At 37.9% G+C, this 26,879-nt stretch overlaps 1 protein-coding gene across 1 annotated transcript in view; it reads left to right on the forward strand.

The window, feature by feature from the left end:
• The first annotated feature begins 201 nt into the window (after positions 1-201).
• The window catches only part of Cad99C (cadherin 99C), a 187,935-nt gene continuing 161,257 nt past the window's right edge, over positions 202-26,879 (forward strand). The window contains exon 1 of the mRNA XM_083142085.1: positions 202-466. The gene's annotated coding sequence lies outside the window, so the exon portion shown is untranslated. The remainder of the gene's footprint in view (positions 467-26,879) is intronic.

Consider the following 26,879-nt stretch of genomic DNA (forward strand, 5'->3'; position numbering starts at 1 on the left):
CAAATTTCATGAAAATCGGAGATGGTCAGGTTAAAAATTGCACATATCTGTGTTGATTTGGCATGGAATGACTCGTACATGTCTTACAGATGACGTCATCATAAGTAGGCATCTCCCACGGCGGAACTTTTCAGCCGCCGACAACAGATAGCGCTAGTGTGAACTCACCTGTGTCGCTTCGCTTACCTGGCTACGGCGAGATCAGAGCTGACGTTGGTTTCGTGGAGTACGTGTGTATAGTGATGAACGTGTAGTATTCGAAACAGTGATACATGTAATTTCGGTAAAGTGGTTTAAAAGTGCATTATAGTGAGTGTAATGACTGTATTAGTGAATTCCATTGGGTGATTAGTGCAGAATTCCTTCTACTGTACGAACATGGGTTCAGAGTTTTGATGATAATGATGAAGCTACCTTAGGAGCTGGTCGTATCTACGCTCTATGAATACAATACGCTACTCACTAGGTAAGTTTGCAAGTTGATAAGAGTTCCTAAAGTGTGCAATATTTATTTACGTCTTGCAAGATGATGTTAGTGTATTGTTATTGCAAGTTTTCGTTTTATTGCTCAGTTTTTGACTTTAAAAAAGCGTGACTTTTTTCAACAGACAAGGCTTCAATGCGTGTTTTGTCCTTTTTATATTCGTTGTAAAAACTTTAGTTTGATATATGATGATGTTTTAGTGTTACGAATTCGTACTCGACAGTTGTTGGACTATATTCCGAATCAGAGTTGCTTCCATAGCGTGTGGGAACGTGCAACAATGAGATTACAAAATGAACAGGTGCAATGAAAACACTGACCTTTCTGCTAATGTGTTATCCTGTTTTACACCTGCGCTTTGATTCGAATATGAGACGTGCAAGGGGTAACGGCATTTCTCGAACTTAAAAGCACTTAGGAACGAGCATTATTTACTCATTCCATTAACTACAGTGCAGGCATTTCTGTAAGCGTATCTGCCGTCTCCCTCGGGGGGGCTTGTAGCCGTCAACCGGATTACACAGCGAGATTCCTTCGCACTCTCCTGTTGAAATCGCTCTTCTGTGACTCTGCGCAGACATACAAAGATGGCCGAAGAGAAAGTACCGTTCAGTCGAAATGCAAGGACATTCCACGCATAGTCTGGTTGAAACGTAAAGCAAGCTTGCCTAACTTGCAAGTGAAACGAATTCTGTACATACGTTTAGGCCTAATTAAGAATGTGCAAGGGGAATTAAAGTGTACATATTTTAGTCGGGAATTCCAACGTCCACGATACTTGGAAGATAAAATCAAGACTTTTCTCAGAAAAACAACTCACTTTAAAATAAGAACGTTATTAACAATGTACAACTTATCAGGCGTATGTTATTGATGTTGTAAGAGCATTGTTGAAAGTAATGCAGTGAGAGAATGTCAATTTCCTTCATCGGTTGGATCGGAAAGATTGTTAAAAAAGGTAGAAAAGTGGCGTTTTGTGCCCCAGGCGGCAGAAAAACCTGCTCCCAATCGCCTCAGCGGGGCAGTGGTTTTTAGGACTTGGAATGTTGCCCGACCTGAGCCCAAACCAGACGCGGAAACTGCTCACACGGGGTCAAACAGCAGCCTACTTTGAGGTGCCGTGTGCGTGCTCTATTCAGATGTCCCGGGCTGTATGCTTTTCGTTGTTTCATTGAATACTGAAAATTGGATCTGGGTATTTCAGGTAGCAGGGCGGAGGAGGGAACAGTGGCGGGCGGGGCAGCAATCTCTTGTGGGCTTGAATATGTAGAATATCATATCTGAGTCATTCCATACAATGTCAACCTATTTTAAAAGTTATTTTGGACATCGGCGTGTCATATATGTTTTAAATAGATTCTACAAGATGTTGCTTGTTCCTGTACTTCGCCAAAACAAGAAAATTCATCCACAATCACCCTAAAAGACATCCAACACAAATTACACTCAAACACACCGAATTATATGCAAACTAAGGAGAAACATTGTAAAATATAAGCCAAAAGAGATTATAATGGACGTAGTAGATGAAGTTTTTAGCTAGTTGAATAGAAATAATTTTATCTTACTTTTAGAAAATATAGGTAAGATTTTTAAATTCAAATTTGTATCAACCAATAGGTAACTAACTCATTTTTGAGTTTTTCAGGTTTTATTATCCAGTGAAGTGGAATTCCCCTATGATCATTCACCAATATTATATTTATGTCATTATTTTTGTACAGTCACGGACACTTCTGGGTTGTAATGATCCCATTGGGAATCAATGGGATTGTTACAACCCAAAACTGTCCATGACTGTACTCAGTTTTCAGAAACAATTCACTTTGTTCTTTCCGATCCAGAAATGCACATTTCAAAAACGCCTTTGACAACATTGCAGGCCTGCAATTTGCCCTTTGATGGACGTTTTTACTTCGTAAGCAATGCGTAGAATTTCTTTTGCCACTTCAAGCCATTTTTTATAGCATTCACTCTTGTAGAAAGGTAGCTAAAAGTGCGGAATCGATTAGAACTTGAACCCTAGTGTCTGAGCTACCGACCCAACACTGCCTTCATTTTTTTTGTTTCGCTTTTACCAGCCCAAAACCTAATGCACACCTTTTAGTTTATCATAAACTTATTAAAAAAATGTCGCAATATTTCAATTTATTAATCCAAACCTTAATGTCTTCTTGTTTGATTGTTGTTATAAGCAGAACCGGATTTACCTCTTTGTCGCCACTAGGCCAAACAAGCTCTGCCGGCCCCCATTCCGTTTATCAAGAATGAAAAAAATCAGTATTTTCTGTATTACTATTTTTACTATTAACGGCATGCAGGATTAATTAAATGATAGTTACATACAAAATATGTAACAAAGGGATATGACATAAATTACATTTTAACATTTACCTTGTTTTTCAGAGAAGACTTATTTTTACTTCATTTAAGTGACAGACAGAACACACACTGGGCTCATCAACGGCACTTTCCTCACTTTTTTCCTCATTACATTTCTGTATAAAAAAAAGAACTGATTTTCGGAACCTTCTTCAGAAATGCTTCCACAAACGCACGTCGGATACTGACACACGCAACACACCACCTACTTCTTGAATAATATTCTCAAGCAACTAACAGTAGAATAGTACAATGCGAAACCCCTTTAATAATGCTTGCGCCGACAGATTAATTCTCAACAATTCAACGCGAATCACATGCTTTTGATATGCGGCCAATGCCGGCAGTAACAAGGAACGGCGTTCCTGGAACGCAGCCAAGCCGGTGTTGTCTTTCAAAAGCACGCGGCAGGCTCCACGTTCTTGCCGCAATCGCCGACCCGGCTCAGCACAATACTGTACATTCGAAACAACAACGTCTGTAATTAAAACAACAAATTAGTAAACTAGTTCCGAGCCCTGCTAGCTTATCTCTCTTAAGAAATATTCTTGGTTAACTTATATTTACAATACAACTATATTATACCGCGTTTGGTAGAACCTGTCCCGGTTCCCGCGCTAGTTGCTCCCTGTCTTTTCTCGGTGCTGGGGAAAGTCAAAGCCAGGCAGCCAATTAAAATACGCAACGTCGCAACAGCGTCTACGTAAGCGCCTCTCTTCTGGCTTCCATTCGCTCCTCGCTGCCCAGCAGACGATTTTCTTCCTCGTTTCTCATTGGCACCGAAACTGTCGAGCGCTCCCTAGCGCGGGAAGCGGGACAGGTTCTACCAAAGGCGGTATAAGTCATTCCATTCGTGTGTCCGGAGGAAAGAGAGGCAATCCGAGAATTAGGTATTCCTTATAAATTTAAAACAAACAATCGTGCCGCCCCTACCAAAGTGCCGCTCTAGGCCCAGGCCTATGAGGCCTATTGGGAAATCCGGGCCTGGTTATAAGTCTATTTTATGCATAGATAGGCTAATCGGTACTGGACCTACGGTTTTCTAATGTGGGATCTGAACTACTGTGCAATGTGCCTCCATCGGGTATTGAACCTGGGACCCCTTGAGTACAAAGCGATGCCATCACTACTACGCCATCGGGGAGGTTCTTTTAAAGCCTTCTTGGGATCTTTCCCGATAGCATTGTAGCTAACGTCGTTGCTTTGTAATCAAGGGATCCCAGGTTCAATACCCGGTGGAGGAGGCACACCCTATATTAATCTCTATAGGTCCAGTCTTGATTAGTGTATTTGAGCATAAAGAGAAATGTTTACCAATCGGCCTTTGATTGGGTGGCGCTTATCAGAGATGGCATCGACATGAGACGAATCTTATCAGTGTCTCGGTTTCGTCTCGTGTCTCAGTGTCGAAGGGCAGTCTTCGTCTGATTATAACGTTTTTCTGTTGGACGTCTCATTTCAACAATACGAGTCTTCATAAAACGAATGTTATCCTGACTATGTATGCAACCACGTAGTACAGGCTCACAGTTCTAACGCATTGACCTAGCAATTACTAATTACTAGGGAACGGAATTAGATGCAACACCTTTCCAAAAATATAGCTGCTTTCACACCAATCGTTCGAGATATGTATTTTTGCACATTTTCGTGAAATAAGCACATTTATTCCCTTTTTAACCCTCTTTGATGCTTCAATAACTTTTTCGTCCTTTTCTTTCATGTTTTGTTAAAAACTTGAACAGAAAAGTAACTTATTTTCACTCTTCTTGAGCAGCTACATAAAATCCTATAGTCTCATTTTGTATAGCAGAACGAGAGCTATGAAATGGTATAATATAATCAGTGCAGCCCCAATAGTTTCCAAGATAATGTAGCAAAACCCGCGAGAGAAAACACAAACTTCAACAAAACCTATTCGGCAGAGCCACAGTTCTCTACGCGGTCCGCGCGCATTATAAACAGAAGGCGCAGAGAAAGAAGCATTGAATAAAGGCTTCTTATCAGCACCTTTTTTGAAAACATTTTCAGAACTTTTTTTTTCCATTTCCCGACCATAATTTTGCACCTTACAATCCTTTCCCTACTAATTACTATAAACAAAATATATGACTTATCTATAAATAACCAAATACATACATATCAGCTTGATATGTCTGAAGAAGTCGGCATAGTCAAAATAAATTTGGTTTAGGTAAAATTTTCAAATAATTTACCAAAGCATCAGTCTCGTCTGGATTTTACAGAGGCCTCGTTCTCGTTAAATCTCGAGAGGTCTGATCTCGTTCGATTTTTCAAATCCGCCTCGGTACCATCCCTCAACCTCAATCTATTCTCCTTCCACTGCAAGAACAATGTTAATGTAAGCAAAACCACGTGACCATGGCCGTACGGCATAGGCTACATATACAGAAATAATGGGTAGTCCAAGGACAGTAAAACTTTAATAATTATTATTTGTTTGTTGCTATTTTATGTATTATTAACAAACAATTTTAAATTATAACTAATAACATTTTCTCTGCAAACAATTTCTATACACTTACTAACTTCACATACCCTGATAATAACAATATTGGTTTTCCTTTTAACTTTTTTAAAGTTTAAAAATAAAACTAGCGTTATTTTGCCCATTAATATATTATAGCTCATAATTTAATATCCCACAACTTCAATATATCTGCGAAATCCTTAGTGGGGGGAATTTCCCCCTCCAAAAATTTACGGAGAGGAGAGTTTTTGTTACAACAGGGTGACTACTCACCGGAAATTCCTTGAATTCCTGGAATTATGCGTGAATTCTGCTTGAATTTTTCTCCGTAAGCGTGAAAAATTTCAGCTTTTATTAATCCAAATCCCATTGAATTTATACATATTTATTAGTGCTCTGAGGCAAGTTTTTCACAGTTTAGTTTTTATTTTTATCGAGGAAGGAAAAGAAAACCCAATTTTCTCAGTCCGTTTGCATTGTTAGTGCCCTTTGCAGAACAATCTATCTGACAGACTGAAGATTATTGCAAGATAAGATAGATATCGTGAAGTTCATTTCTTGAAATTCTTACAAAATTAACAATTTTTCGTAGATGACTATATCCCGTGACATTTGTGACTTGTGTTTGTAGACGTATTTCGAGTCTGAGTATTTGAAATGGCAAATGTAAACTCCTCTCCTTAAATTGAAAAATATATAGATACCTTTCAATTGCATTGAATTAGAATTTTTGGATACATTGGAATCGCACAGATTCCTTTATGCTGTTAATATATTTGTGTGTAGGTGGTGAGAGGCGGTAATACATTAGATTGAAATAGAGAAACATCTGCTTGTACCCTTGAATTTTTGGAAAGTTCGCCTTGAAAACCGGGAATTATACTTGAATTTTAGCATGGTTTAAGATAAACAATTAGTTTCAATTCAACTTCAAATATACTTTACCATAAAATAATCAAATTTACACATCTGTTTCGATCTCAGTTTCAAGAGACCACTAACAGATCTACACCAATAACAAAATATGCACAATAAAACAAGAATGCAAGGCAAACATAAGTATGAAATCTAATTTAGTTATATTAATAAAACGCAAAAATTTAACGAAAACTGAAACAGTAAAACAATCTCAACTATTTTGCAATTTATTCACATATTTAACTAGTAGGTAAAGGAATTGATTTGCCACCTTATAAATATCTGATAAGTAACTAATGAATTCCTTTATACATATTTAAATATTTAGTAATTTACTTCATAAAAAATATATGTTTGGGTTGTCATCGGCTATCGAATCCAGTTAGAAGACCTGGCCATATGGCTACCCGGAAGTCCATACCCATAGCACACATTGGCTAGCTAAAAATATGAGTCATATAAACGTTTACGAAGTTCCTGTGCTCACGTTGAGAGTCGCAAACGGGCGTGGAGACTAGAGGCAGAGGTTTAAACATATGCAAGACACGACGTGTGAAATGAAGGACAACATGTTCGACACCCTACGACAGGAAGTTGTTGCATGGCTTTGTCTGTAAAAGGTGACGGAAAACATAAAATAAAAGAATGATCATTTGCAGCTTTCAAACCGGGAGTTGCCTTTCGCATGTATTGGCAAATGCGACGATGATGTGATACCAGAAATGAACATTTACTGGAAGGTCGGAAGGGATTTTGCGTCTTGTTTCTTTATTCTTTCATGGCTAACCGACTTTGAAGAAAAAGGGTGGGTAGTGAATGACATGTGATGTAACGGAAGGGCCCTGAGAACACAGGTTGTCACTTTTCTCCCCTGCTTCCTCAAGAAGGCGTTTGAATCAATGCAAACTTATCATTACCGATATTCTTCCATCAGTTAAAGGTATATAGTAGTGGTTCTCAACCTTCGGTAAATTCATTTTTTAAATGCCGATGCCCCGATGCCAACGATGTTACTCGTAAATAGCTTACGATGTAGTCTACCCTTGAAATGTAATATTAATAAATAAATTATGACTATCATAGAGAATATTAGTGTTGACATATATAAAATTTGGCTAAAACTACATAGTTGACAAGGACTGGATCTATTGGAAACTTTTAGTTTCCTCTGGCCAATATTATTAAATTAATTTGGCTGCTTTTCATTGACCTATTCTATTTCGGACACCTAAAAATTCAAATTAATCAGAATATTTCCACTTCAATATATTTTTTAAATGAAAATCGCTGCGCAAAGTAAATTGAATGTTCTTCCCCTGCGCCAACCTCCAAATTTGCTATCTTTCCAGGTGGTTGACATCTCGGCCTACATAACAAGTCGCTTCATCCTTCTGGCCCTAATTCGAGAACTACCCCACGGTTGTAATGCAATTCGGCTAGTAACAGTGCAAAAATTTATAATAGCATGTTTATTATTCTGGTGATACAGAAAACACACACAACTTTTTAAAAAACACATACTGTACTCGTTGTTTTTAAAAAGTAATGAACATTTCCATAAGCGAAGTCGAAATTTAAAAAAAATGAAAATTCATGTACAATGGCGACTGGGTGCCCTGTATTTTTCTACCCCTGTATATACTCACTTCGTAGGCGAGGAAGGGCAAATTGTCGTTTATGTCACCCCTTCCCTCAAAAAATTTAAGTAGCGCTGCCAGACTCACTTAAAAAATAACACTTTACATATCAAAACTATTGTTTTCAAAGGAAATATTTATTAACTTTCGAAACACAGAAGTTGAAAATATGTTACTTTTTATTATTCTGGGTAATTTACATACTTAGTATAGTTTTTCAAGATTATTAATGTTATTTTTGATAATGGGATGCGCGGTGATATTGCATGCATGTCGATGCATGGTGCAACATACATACGTACATATTTACAGTACAACTCGCTGTGTTGATTGATTATACAGAAGGTCGTTTCACGTCCATGGTAACAAAGTTAGACCCCACCTCACCTTAAGAAAAACCATGACGCCACGAGCGGTGGTGCTCCACGCGATACCTCTGTCTTGCAGCAATGGCCCTTCAGCGGAGTTTCCATTGGAGGAGACTGCGTTGAAGAACACATTGGTCCAAACGATCATATTCCTCCTGACAAGCTTTCCAAAGACCCTCAATTGTGCGGAGCCGTCTGCTTCCCAAGACTCGTTTCAACAACGGAAACCCACAAAAATCCATGGAAGAGGCATCGGGGGATTTCACAGGTATGTCTGTAAAGGGGATTGCATGAATGCCCGTTTCACGTGCCATCCGATCCATGTATGCCTGCGTGGACTTTGCCGTATGACTGGAAGCCTTGTCCTGGTGGATGACAACACGAGATGTGTCGCTGCCATAGAGAGAAAGAATATCATGTCTGCAAAGTGGCTCCAAAATATTCGTCTGGTAATAGGCTGCATTTATTTTAGCCTTTTTTCCACTCTGCGCAGTGGAAGTTTGCCGTTATGGCAGTAACCACCAACAACCATGAACCCGCATGGAAAACTTTCAGCACATTCACGTACCCACTCAGATCGACCTCTTGCATCACGTGGACGATAGTAGATGGCCCTTTTTTTACCACATCTCGACAGATACACCCATGCTTCATGCAGGGACACCACATACTTCCAGCGGTCCCCTGCCAGATGGCGTTCGTAGAGCTTCCGGCTGTTGGTCTTCCTCTCCTGGACATGTGAGGCACGCAACTTATGAACCTGAGCCTTGTGCTTCCGCACAAGTTGTAAATCTTGGTCTATGATTCGATTCACAGTTGCAGGGAAACATTGCACTGCCTGTGCAATCACTCTTTGCGTTGCAGGGTTTTCACATCGCACCAAGGATCTCACTTTCCGCACAACATCGGAGGAACGCTTGGGCTTCCGATATGTCCGAGGCCCACTTTGACTGGTTCCAGCAACAGGTACGGTGCAAGCTTTATGGCGATTCAACACTGCATTGATGCCCTTCTATGACACATGGAATGCTTTCATGTGGCACTGTTTAATTATCTGGCTATAACTATAACCAACGTCGGAAAGGGCAAAGATGTACCCCTCCCAAAAGACTGGAATTTTTGGTGCCATATAAACACTCACTCACACACCAACCATCGTCTTTGCAAGTCAAGACACAGTACTTTCGTCCTACTGGATCTGGCTGCTCTGTGCTGTGCCTATGTGCTGCTCCCTGGTGATCGAAATCGTTACCATCAACGTGAAACAACCTTCTGTACATTGACAAATTGAGTTCATGGGGACTGCTGCAATCCAAGGTGATATTTTAAGTTTGTTACGTGCAGTGGCGTACTGGCGGCAAGGTTAATGTATCACTATATGTCAAATCACAAACCCTGACACCTTCTGTAAACAAAACCACCTGCATGCAGAAAGCATTGCAAACTCATACAAGTAAAATAATCCACACGAAAATCCAGCGTTGTTACAGGATTCATTACGTAAGGTAAAACAATGGCAAATTTGTAGTATGGGATACGCTGCCGCAAATGACGTCTCACTTTAAACCCAATGCTCTTTCTTTTTTTACTTATTGCTTGACCTTTATGGTTAACTCTTTGCACCAGTAATCATTTCCCATAAATTTGGCTTCTTTCTTTGAATATATTTTACTTGCCTTTTTTAAACAAAATGATATAACATGGTAATGTATATTTCTAAGGTTTGATACAGATAGGAGTGTATTTGAAATTTGTTTGTACATTTTATGTAAATTGTATCTTATGTAAATAAAATATATAATGGGCATAAACAGCCATATGCATTGCTGTAAGTCAAATAAATATATTGATGATGATGATCAAAACAAGACAAAAAGTTCGTAAATTTATTGCGGTTGGAAACTTTGACAAGCATCCTAATAACGATTTTTCTTCCACCAAATATAGTGCACTTCGTAAAATAACTTGGTAACATGGCAAGGCAAGATAAGTGTGAACATTTTGTAGTAATATGCATTGTAACTTTCAATGAGCTTAGAGATTTGTGTACATAATGATATTTTATAACATTGGTTATTTTCTAAAAAAATAATCATGTGAACAGCAAGGAAGTAGTGCAACTTAGTGATATTGTCTGACTTATCCTTAGAAAAATAACATGCCGAGTTCTATGCGTGCGGGAAAGTCTCATTGTTCTCCGAGCTTGTTTTCAAAACACCAGCAAGGACAGCCTTTGCAAAGGGGTGAGAAACAGATTCTACTCAATATTTATGTAACGTTCTGTCAGTAGTATCCTGAGAAACCAGTAAATGAAGTGGTTAAGTTGGTATCCCAGTGCAGTGGTGTGTCAGTGCCTGCAGTTTTAAGGGTTATGAAAGAGAGAATGACCGGGAGAGTAACAATATATGCGGCTGCATATTCGTCTGATGTTTTGAGAACGGGTTCTCACATTCAGAGGCTCTTATATAAAATGAATAGGTGCGGCGAACTATGAGTGTAACAGCAGATGATTGTGGTCATGGATCAGCTGACGCGGAGTGATACATCGAATCGGTGATCCGTTTGTTTACAGAAGGTCTCAGGGATTTTGATTTAGACCTTAGAATGTCAAACAATGAAATGACAGTGTCGCAATATGCAGAATGCAAATATTAAAAGCAAACGTGGAATCACTAACGCCGCCAGACGGTTGGATGCAACTCCTTTAAGATACAAAGTCATGGACATGTAACATGCTTTTGCGATTGGTCGGTATTGCTGCTACAACCATTTTTCGTCTTCTTCTAAGAGAACCAAACCCAACAAACATAACCTAACCAACCACAGATTATATACCGCGCCAAAGAGCTACCAGCCAATGAGAATGCTTGAAACAATGGTCGCAGCGATCACTACCTTTGCGATTAGCCCGTCCGTGGCCGACAGGAAACTCAAAGTGAATTACTAAATTTAATGAAATTACATTGTTTTGTGTTTATATTGTAAAATATTGAAACAAAACAATTCTTTTGCTCATTTTAAACATCGGGAAGTAGTTTTTATTTCATGTTAATATGTATAATAAGTATCCGTCAGCATATTCAATTTATCTTAAGCCAGAAACTATTATTTCCGAAGAAGAAAGTAACTGACATCAGGAAATGTGCATTTGTATACTGAATTAGTGTGTTTAATTGTATGACATTTTTTTCCTATCTGCATAGTGCAACACTAACGCATATATGTCGAATTCGTTTTATGGATACATTCATGTTCTACCGACGTTACGTCACCACGAAAAAAACAACCTCTACCCAACTTATATATTTCTAATAACCTTGGATACCATTCTAGGATAGATTATAGCGTTGTCGATTGTTTGATTTCAATCCGAGGACATTCCAATGTCTTGTTAGACATTCTGATCACTAAGTTTCAACTTTACGCTCTTCACAGTTTCCAAAATGTAGATAGATTACATGTTCGGTTCATCACATTGCATATTTACAACTTTTGTAATTACTGAGATATCAGTAGTCGACATGCTGACTTGTATCATTAAAGACGACTTACATTTTTTGCAAAATGAAACTGGTTGATTGAAATTCATACAAGGATTGACTGACCAATAATCACACACATGGTCATTATCTTCGATGATACGCAACACACATATATGAACGTGTATCCGGTTTATCTTTGGAATCTTATCGGGTCTTGTTACATAAAAGCATTAATAATAACCAGACTTTTGAAGACCTGCACTACTGGACATCGAGGTTAATGGCGATTCTTGCTGGCCTGATTCAAGATTCTTGCTTCGAAAGGTGTGGCTTCGCCGATGCAGAGCTCTTGCGCCATCGCTGTGGAGGTCCGTTACAGTGTTGCCAACTGCCATGCCAGAAGAAATGACCGAATGTCTCTTGGGACGAGGCCAAACAAAAGTATGAATAGCCTGTGACTTGCAAAAGTAGTGAATAGTCTGTTACTTGATGAGAGGTGGTTGTAAGATATGATGCAGTGCTTATATAAAATGTATATAATAGTTGGCATAAATGGAAGGTTTTTCAAATATTAACATAATAATCCCCAGATCTGGTAACATTCAAAATACTTCAGTTGAAAACCTCATTTAAAAACAAATGAAAAAGGGATTTATTAGTTAAAAAGACCTCTATCTGAGTCGCCAAAAGCTAGAACCCAGACAGGCATATTTTCTCCACCTATCATGTTGGAACAAAACGTCAATTCACTAATATATATGCAATATACAGGGTGGCTCAAAAGTAATAACGCAAACTGACACAGGTGATAGTACACGATAATAGAAGCAAAAAAGTCTCAGTAAACATGCGTCTGCAAACGAGCCGTTTTCGAGATAATCGCGAATGTGTGATTACAAACCGCCACTGACTTCATTGTTTGTAAACGTCGTCCTTGTTGGTAAAATGCTAATAATGTGTGCGAATGTGTGGGAACAAGCCGTCATTGATTGCATTTTGTAAACACCGAGTGCTTTACTCCTTGCTTTACACTTTCTTTACAAAACAGAAGATTTCCGAGAGGTGGCGTTGTAATCAAACAGGATGGATACAATCAGTACAGATTCTAATCGTACTTTGGGAGTCACTTTTCTTACTGTATTATTAGCATTTTACCAACTAGGACGACGTTTACGAATAATGAAGTCAGTGGCGGCTTCTAATCACACATCCGCGATTATCTCGAAAACGGCTCGTTTGCAGACCCATGTTTACTGAGACTTTTTTGCTTCTATTATCGTGTACTTTCACCTGTGTCACTTTGCGCTATTACTTATGAGACACCCTGTATATATACATGAACTTTTATGGAGAATTCCCACCGTAGCGACAGGGCCAAGCGGCATGTGTAGCGTATCGCTTCGGTCTGAAATCTTGCTTACACCTACTGGTGATTTTATTTGTTCTCATCTTTAATTTTACGTCGCCTTTCTGCCACTATTGGTTAATTGCGACAATGAGGATGAATGGAGACCAGATGTAATTGATGAACGGACACACACACATCGATTGATTGTACAGTCAGGCGCCAGAGCTTCGTTGGTCTGCAATAACGTCGATATTTGAACCTTTTCGAATGGGGTCAGTTTTGGTGACGATGGGAACATCAAAAAGCTATTTCAATTAATGCACAACTTTAGTAACTTTGATTATATTTTAAAATGTACGCCGCTCTCCGTGACGGAGTGGTCAGTATGACGCACTACGAAGCCGGAGTTCCCAGTTTCGGTAAGGCATGGCTTATTATTGTGTTTGTCCCATCACAGGATTTCCTGGGTTCATTGATCATCTTCATCGTCGGGATTAAACCAAACGATAGAACGGCGACGTAAAATTCCCCAAATAGAAACAAGAATACTTAAAAATATACGTACATCCATCATTGCACGTGCTCGATTGAAAAATCTCTGAATTTTGATTGATTTATTTTACTTCGCGTTTCTGCTACGTTTGGCTAATTGTGAAGATGAAGATGAAAGGCGATAAGATGAAGTGTATGAAGGGAAAACATACACAAATATGGACGACACAACACATTTCCTGCAGAGGACTCTACTGGATGTACATACTGGCGCCAGAGCCTCGTTAGTCTGCAACAATGCAGTCCAGGGTGTACTACGTGGAGATGGAAGTGAGATTGACATTTGCGTGTCTTTGGAAAGGAACACCCTCTGAATTTTAAAGTACAATGTCACAGTAATTAATGATCGTTTAAAATTATAATTTTTACGGTTGTTCTGTGAAAAAAAACACTTTTTTTTCAAACTTCATAGGAGTTTACTTTGGTATTTTTCTCTCCTTTAATACGTTCGTCCATCAAGTGGACAACTTCTATTTTACGCATCAACATTAAATTCTTTGGTGTGATAAAATATTTACATGCAGAATGTGATTTTATAGCCACAACTACACACTTGCTGAAAAAAAAAAAAAACTTCATGTAGTGGTTTATCCACACCGTTAGCAACACTGGCCAACTAGTACGTTCTAAAAAGTTCATTCATTTGTCTTCACCTGCAGGGCGAAAAGACTGCTGAGAAAAAATGGAGAGAAGTGGTGCCAGGGCGTGGACTCCTTTACGGAAGTTTACATGTAACGGAAAGACCAGCTCAAGACAAACACGCGAACTGTCTTTGCGGCGAAGCGCCTTTGATGGCCGTCTAAATTGGTCGCCACGGTTTTTCTTTATGTTGTAAGATGAAGTAGATTCACTGTGGTGGTATAATGATTATAACGCGCTGCCGAGCTAGGGTGATAAGTGATCCGAACGTCACGCAAGGCATGGATGTCTCTTTCAATTTTTATTTCACCAGTTAATCCTAATCGTCAGGATTACAAAGATTAAAATCAGTTAAAATAACAATATATTATTTTTTACCTATGCACCAGATGTCTTTTGGAAGAAGCTGGGAAATATTTTCATTTTCCTCCAGTTTCAAACAATTTGATAAAGAATCAACACACTGTCAAACGATTGTCGCTTTTTCCTCTCAATTATTTGTTTTTTGTTTCTTCCCAAAAGCTCATGTTCCACAGAAAGTTCAATTTGATATGAACTGATATTGTTTTGGTTCTTTTTTAATTGAAATATCCTAATTATTTTCTCGTAATATAATTTTTTTCTGATTTCCCAACTGTTTTAAGCTATTTTTCGTTAAAATGGAAGAATATTTCTTATTTATGTGTTTTTAATTGTAAAAAACTGAATTACCGATTTATATTATTGGATTATGGAGTAATTTGAACATGTTCACACATTTTGAAGAATATTTATTGTAATTACAAAAATAATTTAATTTATAAACGCGGTGTATAAAGAGAGATATATATTTTCCTAAATTCGACGATCTTTTTGGGAGGAACAGAACTCCACAAACCCTCGTTGTCACGCCAATACTATGATTACCAATAATTTGCCAAGCGATATCTAAAATATCGCAATTGATCACAACGGGGAAAGTTGTGATTTAATGCTTCACGTGTTTGTAATAATGAATGATAATTAAATAGTTACCAAACCATTATCCAAACATCACAAGTGATAAATCATGTTTTACATGAACGCGCCTGTAACGAGGCTTCAAAACATGGAGAAAGTTTAGTAGATAAAACATCTCGGGTGCATCATTCAACAGGCGTGGAATGTTTAAAAGACATTCTGCAGCCAATTGCCAAAGCTTCTGAGAATTATTGTTGAGCAACATTTGTTCTCGATAAAGTGAAAAGGGAAGCATGCTTTGCTTTGCGATAATTTGCATTAGTTTAATGTTTTTAAAAGCTCATAAATTGAGCATACAATTAGAGAAGGAGGTGAAAGTGCGGGAGGATTCAGTTAATAGTTTCAATTAAACAGCAATAAAATCTGTTCGTGAATGATGGTTTCAATATGTTTATCATCGAGTTATTCGCAACATTGTTAGTGTTAATTCTTTACATTCAATAGGAATGTTATTTGTAAATAGGGCTGAGCCGATCCCACTTTGAACCAATGTCGATAATCTTACCGATATCGATAGTTGGAAATTGCAATAATTAAAATTTGTTCAAAATATTGATCAATGTTGGTGTGCAAATATTATTCTCCAATTATATGCATGAATTTACCAAGAAATTACTTTAGAATATTCTAGAATTACATCAGAATATTAAAATAGATGTTATGTAATCACAAAATACAGTTTTTCGTTCAAAATTGGTGCAAAGTAACAAGAAATTTGAATTTTGGATAATTTCCATGATAGATTCCGCGAAAGTGTTGCGCGGCATTTTTGCGGACCCCGTGAAAAACCAAGATACCGGAAAAGTATAGGCTGGTATCGGTAGATGAATTTCAACATCGGCATCGGCTCAGTTAATTTATTATCAAGTTATTCGCAACAATGTTCTACATACTATTGACCACTCTGCTTCCCTATCTACAATTTTCCCGCGTCGCTACTGCGCCGCAGAATATACGTAGCATTCTCCAAGACTGGTGTGGTGAATGGACAAAAGAGCATCGTGAGAGCTTTGCGTAAGGACTGTATAAATTAATTCGACAGGGCGTGCAGTTGCTCTTTTGTTTTTTATCCGAGCGACGTCCCTGAATCGGCGAGGACTCTGAGTATATCAATCGTGACTGAAGCAAGGTCGACTCCCGCCCCGAGAAGCAAACTGGAGCGACACCTAACGTGCTTTCGAGGAAACTGTCACGAGTAACGCAACACGTTGAGGATTGGCTAAGGGAAGTTCAGAACAAAGCTTAGTTTTTGTTTCCCTAATCTTGTCAGCTTCTTCGAAAGATCTGTTGTCCATTTGTTCTTCCCCAAAGTAAACTCTTCTTCCATTTTCCTACGATCTGCTGTTTTTTTGCTGTTCCATGCTCATCTGTGTAAAGAGATTCTTACAAGTGCAAGATCGGTACATGCAGGTGAGGCTATTAAATGCGGTCAAAACGACCATTGGCTGACGAAATTCCATCACTTTGGAGGCACATGGAAAAATAAATCTTCAATTATCCGATAAAATGTAACTAAGTGACACTAAAACGCACTTTAATGGAGATTATGCACTTATTCTCCGTGCACCATTGTCACTATTAACATGTTCAAAACCATCCGCTTGGCGGCGCTACTAGTTACTTCCGATGCAACCTTTCAGAAGAAAGTGACTTATCCTAAACGCGCCATCTGAGACAAGAAAACTTTAGTTTCCCTCCATACACAGAAACTAATTCAAAGCACATAAGGGGATGAAGTAGGAATTTATCCCGACCGAGTTGAATAGTAATAGATATAGTGGTACGTTGTTATTTTAAATGGCTACGATTATCAAGATGAATTGTGAATTAAAAGAAGAGATACAAAGAAACATCCAAGGGCTACCCGCACCGTCCCCATATAAAATACAAGAAGTTGCTGTATTTATTATTAAGCTAATGAGGATGGTGGTGGCTCTTCTGATAAAAGCAATTTTGAGCGATATAAATCTCGCTACAAATGTATAGTTCCAGTCTCGGTTAGCATGTTATTAAGAAAAATTAACTAACTTTATGTGTGTACAGCGAACTTTTTATCTTAATAATAATTTCACTCTCTAAAAATTGAATATTGTCACTGATTCGATTCCGGAGGAGGGATAGTTCAATGATTTTGATGACCCTTAAAATTGTAGGTCCAGTTTCGATTAGGCATATGTGTATCAATGAACTTCAAACAGTTTTTTCTATTCTTGGTTTATCTCTTTGGATTTGCAACTTCAAGCCCATTTACTTAAATTTACGATTTCATACTTATTAGTTTGCAAATAGTAATTAATTAATTGTTGATAAAAAACGTTCGTTGTCAACTTTAGATGTAGATATTTTTATCAAATTATGACAATTTGAGGTACAAGTTTTTATGTGATGAAGAGAATCACGTGAGATAAATTAGCGAAAGTCCTTGATACGATCAGTGGATAAGGGAAGAGTGGGGAATTTTGGAATGTGTGGAGGGTTGTTAAGGTTAGAAATAAGGAAGTAGTCAAGAGATTTGGTGAGAAAGGAAGTTTAATAAAAATAATACCTTTGAGGAAGAAACCATATTATCTTAAGATGTTGCAGTTATCATTAAATCACATTGTTACTCATGTTTAAAATCTGCGTTCTATTTATTGACTTGGAAATGTCATAGTTTGCAACGTGCAAAGATTATTTGATTGTTCGGAATTAAATATACTGAATTAGCTGAAGAATGTGCTGCGAGAAGTAGTACGCGTATTGTGTGTGTTTTTAATAAAAGTACGAGTCTGTTTGATGTTCTTGGGTTAAAGAAACTGTGTTAATATCGGTTCACAATAATAATTATTAAAATAGGTAAATTAAGCAATATAGTTATTGTTTTTCTTACACGAATAGGTAAAAAGACGATACAACAGCACGTATTCATTATCTAGCTTACGTGTGTTTAAGATCACTAAAATTTGTACAAAATCAACGACGAATATCGATTGAATAATAGAAAAGGATGAAAAGTAAGTTCCTGATTAATATTTTATGCAAATTATTATAAATACTGTTAGGTTCTGTCTATTCAAAGCGGCATGATTCCCATCTTATCCTTTCAAGTTTGGTAGAAATAATTTGTATTTAATTTTAGTACTTCGTAAGTAATTGGGGGGGGCGGGGGGAAAGACCCCCTGCAACCACCTCAAAACATGTTCTTGGTTGTTCAGCGTTTGAAAGCACGAAACGATGAACAAATTTGAAATTAAATAAAACTTATGAAAGTATTTATGTTAGATATGGAACTAGTATTGGAATTGGTGGGGGGAAGAAGTAACAGCATTCCCAGAGATACTTGAGTCCAGGAGGGGTAAATCATCAGCAACCCCCCCCCCCCCTCCCTCCCGTTCATTCTCACACCGGCGTACATGAAACAATGCGAAACTGCTGAAAAGTAACGGTTCTGGAATTACGTCAGTACGACTTCACTCGTGTTATCATTGTTTGTTGTGTCTATTTTCCTCGATAACCTGGGAACTGGCTCTAACCCACATTTTCCCGCCTAATCTCGTGAAGAACGCTCGTACGGAGCAGCAGTTCAAGTAAAAACGCCCAGTCCAGTTATTGGCGTCATAATGAGTAAATTGTTCTGGTTGCAAAAGTACTTCATACCTTCAGCCAAGCTTGAATGGCGCTAGCATATTGAATCTAGGGATATTGAGCGTACTATACTATGACCGGGAGGGAGTAATGTGTACAATTCACTGAAATATAATAAATACTTTTTCTACCATCTGTCTCGAAAGACTCTTAACCATTCAGGGAACCCATTTATGTATAACTAGACATAGGGATGGACGATATCGAAAATTTGATATCGCGATATATCGTCACAGACGATACGATATTTTTCCGTATCCTGATATCTGCGATATATTGTCTCCACGATATATATCGGCAAATATCGTGACGATATATCCCATGATATATATTGCCAAAATATCTTGACGATATATCGCCAAAATATCGTTACAATATATCCCCAACACGAATTATACCGCCAAAATATCGTTACGATATATCCCCAACACGATTGATATCGCCAAAATATCGTGACTATATATCGCAGACATGATATATATCGCCGACACGTTACATCGCCAAAATATCGTCGACTCGATATATATCACCAAAATATCGTGACGATATATCATCTGGTTGATATAGCCTGGACGATATCAACTTCTAGACATCTTAACTTTTCGGCGATATAGTGTGTGCAAGGGATGATCCTGTAAGAAGGCGCCCAAACGTTCACCTCTCTTCCATGTAGTAAACTGTGGACTTCATTCTTAGGGATAACAAGTTACAGTAAACTTGAACATTTTGCACTGTCATCCATTAAAATTCTCTCCAAAATTAACGTATCTGTTAATTGATTGATTTGTTTTATTTTACTTCGCTTTTCTGTCACTTTTGGCTAATCACGAAGAAGATGATAAGTGATCATGAAAGTGATGAAGAAACACTCACAAAGAACACGTATGCCCAGACCGGGATTCGAACCCGGGACCCGTGGCGTCGTATGAAGACATTTCTTCTGGGTTTTCTGTTGTTATTACTATTACCGAGATGATGAAAGAGAGAGGGAGAGAATGATACGAGAGAAACTCTCTCTCTCTCTCACTCTCAGAAACGGCATGGAATTCAAAACGACAATGATCCAAAACTGAAGAATTTTTAACCAGGGTTGTTAAATGTCCAGAAATTTTAAATAAATTAAATTCCGGTCCAGGAGGGAAACTCAGCAAGCGTACATGGGTTCTGGACTGTAAAAAACCTTTTTTCTGGATCAATTAAATGCGGTACAGGAACCTTTACCCCGATCAGTTTAAATAGGGTCCAAGTTTCGTATTGAAATGAAACAATATGCAACTTGGTACAAATTTGAATTGTGCGAGAAAAAAGGTTCCGGTCCTGCAACGGAACCCAATATAATCCATTAGAATCTGTGGCTTCCCGGGCCTTCAACATGCAAAACTCTTGGATTCGAATGTGACTTCCCCCTAGGTGCTCAATATTCATAACATCATCGTGAAGCAGAACGAAATTCATATTCACATACTGGTGACCAACGAGAGAGACTTTCCCTGATATGAACGAAACGAACAGAGAAGAGCACGCGAAAACGGACGACAAAACGTTTCCTGATTTCGAAGTCCTTCACCCAAACAGCACGCATGGGGCCATTGGACATTCTCCAAGGAAGAACAGGAAATTGTATCCTGGGCTTATTTGAGCGATCAGCGACGCGCCCACATCCGCCTGAAAGGTCACTATCAGCTGCTCGATAATGGGAGCAATGCAATCTTCTCTTGCAAGGCGTTGGTGGAATATGGGTCACGAAGCACCTGCCAGTGGTGTCTAGTGTCCGCGCACCACGAAAGCAGGCGCGATGCGTTTTTGTTTTTTTATAGCATGCACGGTGCGGATGAGAAAGTAGCACATGTGACGAAATGTGCATGGTAGCTGTGCGTGCTTTGTGCTTGGCCTTGGTTTTTGGAGGTACGGTTTACAATCGCAGAATTGTTCTTGGGATACCGTTTCTTCAAGCATCAAATGTATACTTGTTGCTTAAAAACAGTGTTATTGTGTAAGATTTGAACGCAAGGTACCGACAAATGGCTAATGTAAGACATACCGGGGATTCCCCCCACCAAAATTTGTATCCTCGCCAAAGAAAATGGAACTGAAAGCATCTAGCATACCATTTCTTAACTATGAAGCAAGCACACTAAAAATAATTCGGGAAAATAGTTAATTAACCTTTAAAGCAATTGCATTCCATTCGCGTTTGAAGTTTAAATGTTGCACAAGTCTTACTAAAGCCTCTCAGAGTAACGCCGTTGCTCTGCCTATTGTCAAATAAACTACGAAAGCCTACCGCCAGGGCAAGAAAAGCTGATTTCGTCATCTTTATTCATTGGAGGTATTAGATACTAAGTTGATAGGGCCATAAAGAAGAAGAAGAAGAGGTACCTAGATCACATTTCTCGCTGCAAGCAGTCATTGAGTTGAAGACGCAATAGAATTTTGGTCACGTTTTCTCGGTATTACTAGTTTAATACGCATTTTTATGTGTGGGTTTGGGTTTTCTTAGAATGTAAATATATTTCTAAATGTTACCATTAGATTTAATGTCATAACTACTTAGAACTGGAAGGCAATAGTAGAGTTTACTAATTTGTAACATATACTGTACAAATTTGCATACCTAAAAATAAAACTACCCCCCGAAAATGAAATCACAAATACAGCAAATAAAAGAAAAAACCTTAATTCGCACACTGATTGCAGCCATTAAAACCAAGGTTATTAGAAGTATAGGTTGGGCCAATCCGTTGTTTACTCGTGATGACGAAACGACGGTAAGAGGTGAATTTATCCATGAAATGAATTCCAAATCTATGCGCTAGTGTTGCACTATGCAGATAGGAAACCATGCCAGAAACTGGACACACGAAATCTAGTACACAAATGAGCATTTCCACCCATTTACATTTTGTGGCTTCAGACAAATTGAAAATAAATATCGATGGCCACTTATTGTTATGCGGGACAGAATATTATTGATCGGAACGGTAATTGTTTTTAAATTCCGACATTCGGTACGGGAAATTTCCGAAATTTCCCGAGGCTCTGGAAATCTCAAATTCTACACGTCATTTTCACCTTAAGTGATTGTCTTTGCATATCTGGAATGAAAACTAACAATTTTCCATAAGTTCCAGACACTTGCAATGTAGAAAACGTCAAGAATTAATATCGTTTTAAAATGACCATTCGGTATTTCTCGACTGCTCGGGATCCAGAAAAGTAGGGAAGTCATTTACTGAAGTCGGGATCGGGACGGAATTTTTCTTTCCGATCCCGGTCCCGACTTTTCGAGATACCGCACACCACTTGTTATTATTATTTATTTTAGTTCAGCACAAGATACATCTTCCAAGAACGTTGAACATAATATGCTGTGCATACCAGAAAAGAAAAGTTGAAATGAGCATTTATGTACGCTATATTTACACTAGGCTATGCACTTGTATTTTTTCCTCAGTGCACAACATGTTTGTGCATGTTTATATTTTAACAAATGATGATACTTGCATTCCACTTATGTTTCTGACAAACTGTTAATTGTTATAAAATGTAAAATATATTCACATTCTCATCCTCTAATCATATATTTATGCCGTGCAAATAAGCAATAAATTTGATATTTCATAACTTGAACATTTGAAGCAATGATAGTATCATTCATTTGCATGTCAGAAGTTAAGTTTAAGATGATACAAGGTATATTTATTTAAACTCATCCTCATACCTATGTGGGAATTATGTAGAAATTAATGAAAATGAATAGTAGTATTAATCGTGACAATAGATAGCGTGAATAATTAGCGATATGAAGTCTCGCAGCAGCGGTCCTTAACAATCATATGAAATATGAATTGGAGAAAGGTGGATGAATTGTGCGCTCCTAAGGATAATTACTCATAGTCGGGCATGTAATGGAGTTAAACGAATTGTAAAGAGTAAAGACACATAAATTTTGATTGGAATACTTCCAATCAATCAATACTTTTTTCTTCAGGGCAGAAATATAGTTTTCTTGAAACATTAATTTAAAACAAAATTAAAGGCGTACAGCCAACTACAAAGATTAATTCATTGAGTTCCATTCACTTGATCATACAAGTATAAGTTTCACTATGATATGAGATATGTCAATAATATTAATGTCTAATTTTGAATACAAGGAAATTAACCTATAGTCTAGTCTTATCTATTAAGTTAGTAAAAACAATAATACTTTAAGAAAGTTAAGAAGTAATGTAGTGTATTTTGTAATAATAAGAAAAAGTTTTAAAGTTAATGTCCATTAATGGAAAATATGACACAAATAATCTTCTATATAACAAATGTTACATTAACAATCTCCTTAGTGTGGTTCTAAATTTAGATGTATTTTTATTCTTGAAGAGATAGATAATAGTAGGCAAATTGTCCATCGTTATTTTCATTTTTTTTCTACATCCTGTGTTGTTTTAAATAATGGAAAGCAGATGTTGTCCTCTGCTTATTTCAATTTGTGATCACCAGATTGGGGAAAACAGACTGGAGGAAAATGGTGATGTGCAATTCGCCTACCATTTCTTTTGCCATTGGTGTACAATTCTCTCTCGTTTTTCTCTACATATTCACATAAAGCAATAAAAATACAAACTGCTAATTTTTCATTCTATTTTGGTTATTTATTAAACTGTACGTGTTTGCATTTACTATATTTGATAAATTTACTTTGCTCTTCCGGCCATTGAAGTCAATTGAGATGATGAAGAAGTGATAAAATAGATGAATGTCCAATCACAGTTCCCCTTCCTTATAAGAGCGACTACAAGAAAAAGAACCTTCGTCGAAAAGTACCCGCGCACGTTCCTCCTCTTCCGTTCAACTCGGGCTATAAGAGAGCTGCTCCCACTCTCCCCTCCCCTCCACACTGGAGTACGGTGCACAGGAGTCGCGAGTCTGCACAGGTTTCTTTGCTTGTGGTTCCACTAACTATAATAGTAATATAAAATGTACACTCACCTCACTTAGTTATCCGGCAGTTTGTTTCTTTATACATCATATTTGGAGAAGATACAACTCAATCTATAGGTGTACACTCTATATAATACACCTTATTACTGACTTCCTTGACCCTGGATGTACAGTGGGATCCATGAGTATTACCGTGCAAATTGTCCATCACCATGTTCGTGCACTTTATCTGACCCAGTAAGATCTTTAAGAATTAAAAGAAAACTCAAAACAAGCTGTTGACAACTTCTGCACCATCATACACAAAAATCCTTTGCTTAAAAACAAATCTGATGTAAAAGAAAAAAATATTGAAAATAGTCATGGACAATTTGCACGGTAATACTTAAGGATCCCACTGTACAGGGACAAGGAAAACAAAGAAAAGAGCATAATTTTCTCTTCGGAGAAGATGTTGAACCTAAACAAAAAATAACACAAATAATGAACTCGACAATGTAAATTAGTAAATCATTTGATGAAGTGAACTAATTCTGAGTGGACTAATCGCAAAGGACATAATCAGCTCAGATCCTATTACTTCTTCATGGTATGTGACGTAAAGTTCCCGCCCAACCGTTTTACGGCCTTAGTGGCTATCGTGTCTCCTTTTCCACAGCCTGTAGTACACATCCTCATCTAGACATTGTTCTTGTTATGGTGTTTAATATTGCATACTGCAGCACTGTCGTTCTGTCATTTCACGTGACTTCACATTGAAGTGATGCATTCACTTGGCCGGTCACACGTCATCGCACGCAAAAACTTCAACCGTTACCATGGTTTTGGGCCAGGGCTGATTAAAACATTGGTGAGTATTCCACCCAAATTATAAGCATAGATTTATCAGAATTTTGCTTTAAAACATTCAAAAATTACGTCACAATGTAAAAGATTCCTGTTATGTAATCACAAAATAGTTTCTTCCACATAATATTGGTACAAAATCAATGGAAACTTAGAATGCTGCTGCAACTTTCGGGATAATTAGATTCCATTCATTGTCGTACTTCATCAAATACTTCTAACGTAACGTAATATTATTAACACAATTGAAATATTTCTAACTAAACAAACTCAATCATATCTAAAAATCATAGTCACACACGTACCTTGAAAATCTGCATTTTCCGTTATGTGGTGCATTGATTAAATGTGTTTAGCAGCACACAGTCGTATCCCAGTTATTAAACGAAGTATCGTTGTATGTACACACGTAAAGCACCCCCCCCAAAAAAAAACACGTGGAAATTAAATTCTAACAGCATTAAATCTAACATTCCTAACAAAAAAGTATAATAACTATCAACACTGCAGTCACGCTCACGCACGAAAGTCGCCTGCACGAATGATAACAGCAGCATCACCGAAAATCACGCTACATGAAGGTCACTGACGCAAGAACAGTGCTGCCACCTGCTAGCAGCAGATACTCGCGATAATTATTTTATAATGTAAGCTGAGACATAACGTAACGACATGCTACTTGCTTTCCAATACATTTCACATTGTTCCTTAAATCATGAACTACAAAAGCAATATCATTTTATAACCAGAATCTAAAGGACAGCGCATAATACGTAATTCCCAAGATGCAGAACATATCACACGGAGCTGGCAAACGATGGTATGACGTGATAAAATAGTACCACATGAAAACCATTCATTACTTCACTATGACGCACAGTCCAGAGCTTAAAACAACAGAGAACGTTCATATGAAACATGATCTTCATAAAGCATGCAAAGTTTTCCACTTTCTTGCGGAGATAATGAAGGTCACTGCGCAGTCACAAGTTTTAGCCTACAAGCACAGTGGAATGATTCAGGAGTGTTCGTAAAAACTCCGCTTTATATATTAACGTGAGTTCTCTTTTACTGTGAGTTTACCGTTCAATCCACTCACTGAGCTCTCTATAGAAAGAGAATGATTAATCGTACTTTGAAAATGTGGTGAAACCATTATAACCATGGGGATGTCCATGGGCAGGAAACTCCGTGAATTAAAGTTTGATTGACAGGGTTTATTTTACGTCGCTTTTTCTGCCACTTTTGGCTAATCGCGAAGATGACGATGAATGATGAAATTGATGGGGTCACTCGCAAGAACATCCATGCCTAGGCCGGGATTCGAATCCTCTTCACCTGGTGTCGTAGCGCGCTGTGCTAACCACTCCGTCACGACGGTCGGCTGATAAATGCATTTCTATTTGATATTCTTAGCAATTTGTAGGTCATTACATACCATGACCAACTAACTCTGTAACCTTCTTAAACCCGAAGGTTTATGGCTGCAGCAACACAAGCCTTCCATCTGTCCATATCCTTAGCAAGATCAACCCAATCTTTTCCATCCCTACCGATTTCCTTTAGGTCCATCTCAACGTTATCCCTCCATCTTAATCTTGGCCTTCCTACTGGTCTCTTACCATCAGGTTTCCCAACAAGAATCCTGTAAACTCTTCTTTCCTCTCCCATTCGTGTAACATGGGCCTGCCCAGCTAAGTCTTCTTGATTTAACAATTCTAATAATATCTGGAGATGAATACAAATTATGCAGTTCTAAATTATGTAACCTTCTCCACTCACCTGTCTCCTCATCCCTTTTAGGTTTAAAAATTTTTCTAAGGATTTTATTTTCAAATACTCTCAATTTATGTTCCTCTTTTAATGTAAGGGACGAAGTTTCACATCCATATAGTACTACAGGCAAAATTAATGTTTTGATTATTTTATCTTATAGTTTATATTTAATTGTAATGCCATAACCTAGTAATTACATAATAACCCGTCCCACGAAAACTATTATTCATAAACACTATTTCGTCAGTTAGGGAGTGAACGCGAATATAGGGTAAGGTTCCTCGTGCCCTTTCTAAGAGGGCACGAGTGAAGGTCGTGTAATATGAAAGAATCTAACGTGACTGATAGGGCGTGTTATGTTGAAGGCCTTCTCCTGCAGTTATCCTTGACAG

This window comes from Lepisma saccharinum, chromosome 20, assembly GCF_977018435.1.
Source record: "Lepisma saccharinum chromosome 20, izLepSacc3.1, whole genome shotgun sequence".
NCBI lineage: Eukaryota > Metazoa > Arthropoda > Insecta > Zygentoma > Lepismatidae > Lepisma > Lepisma saccharinum.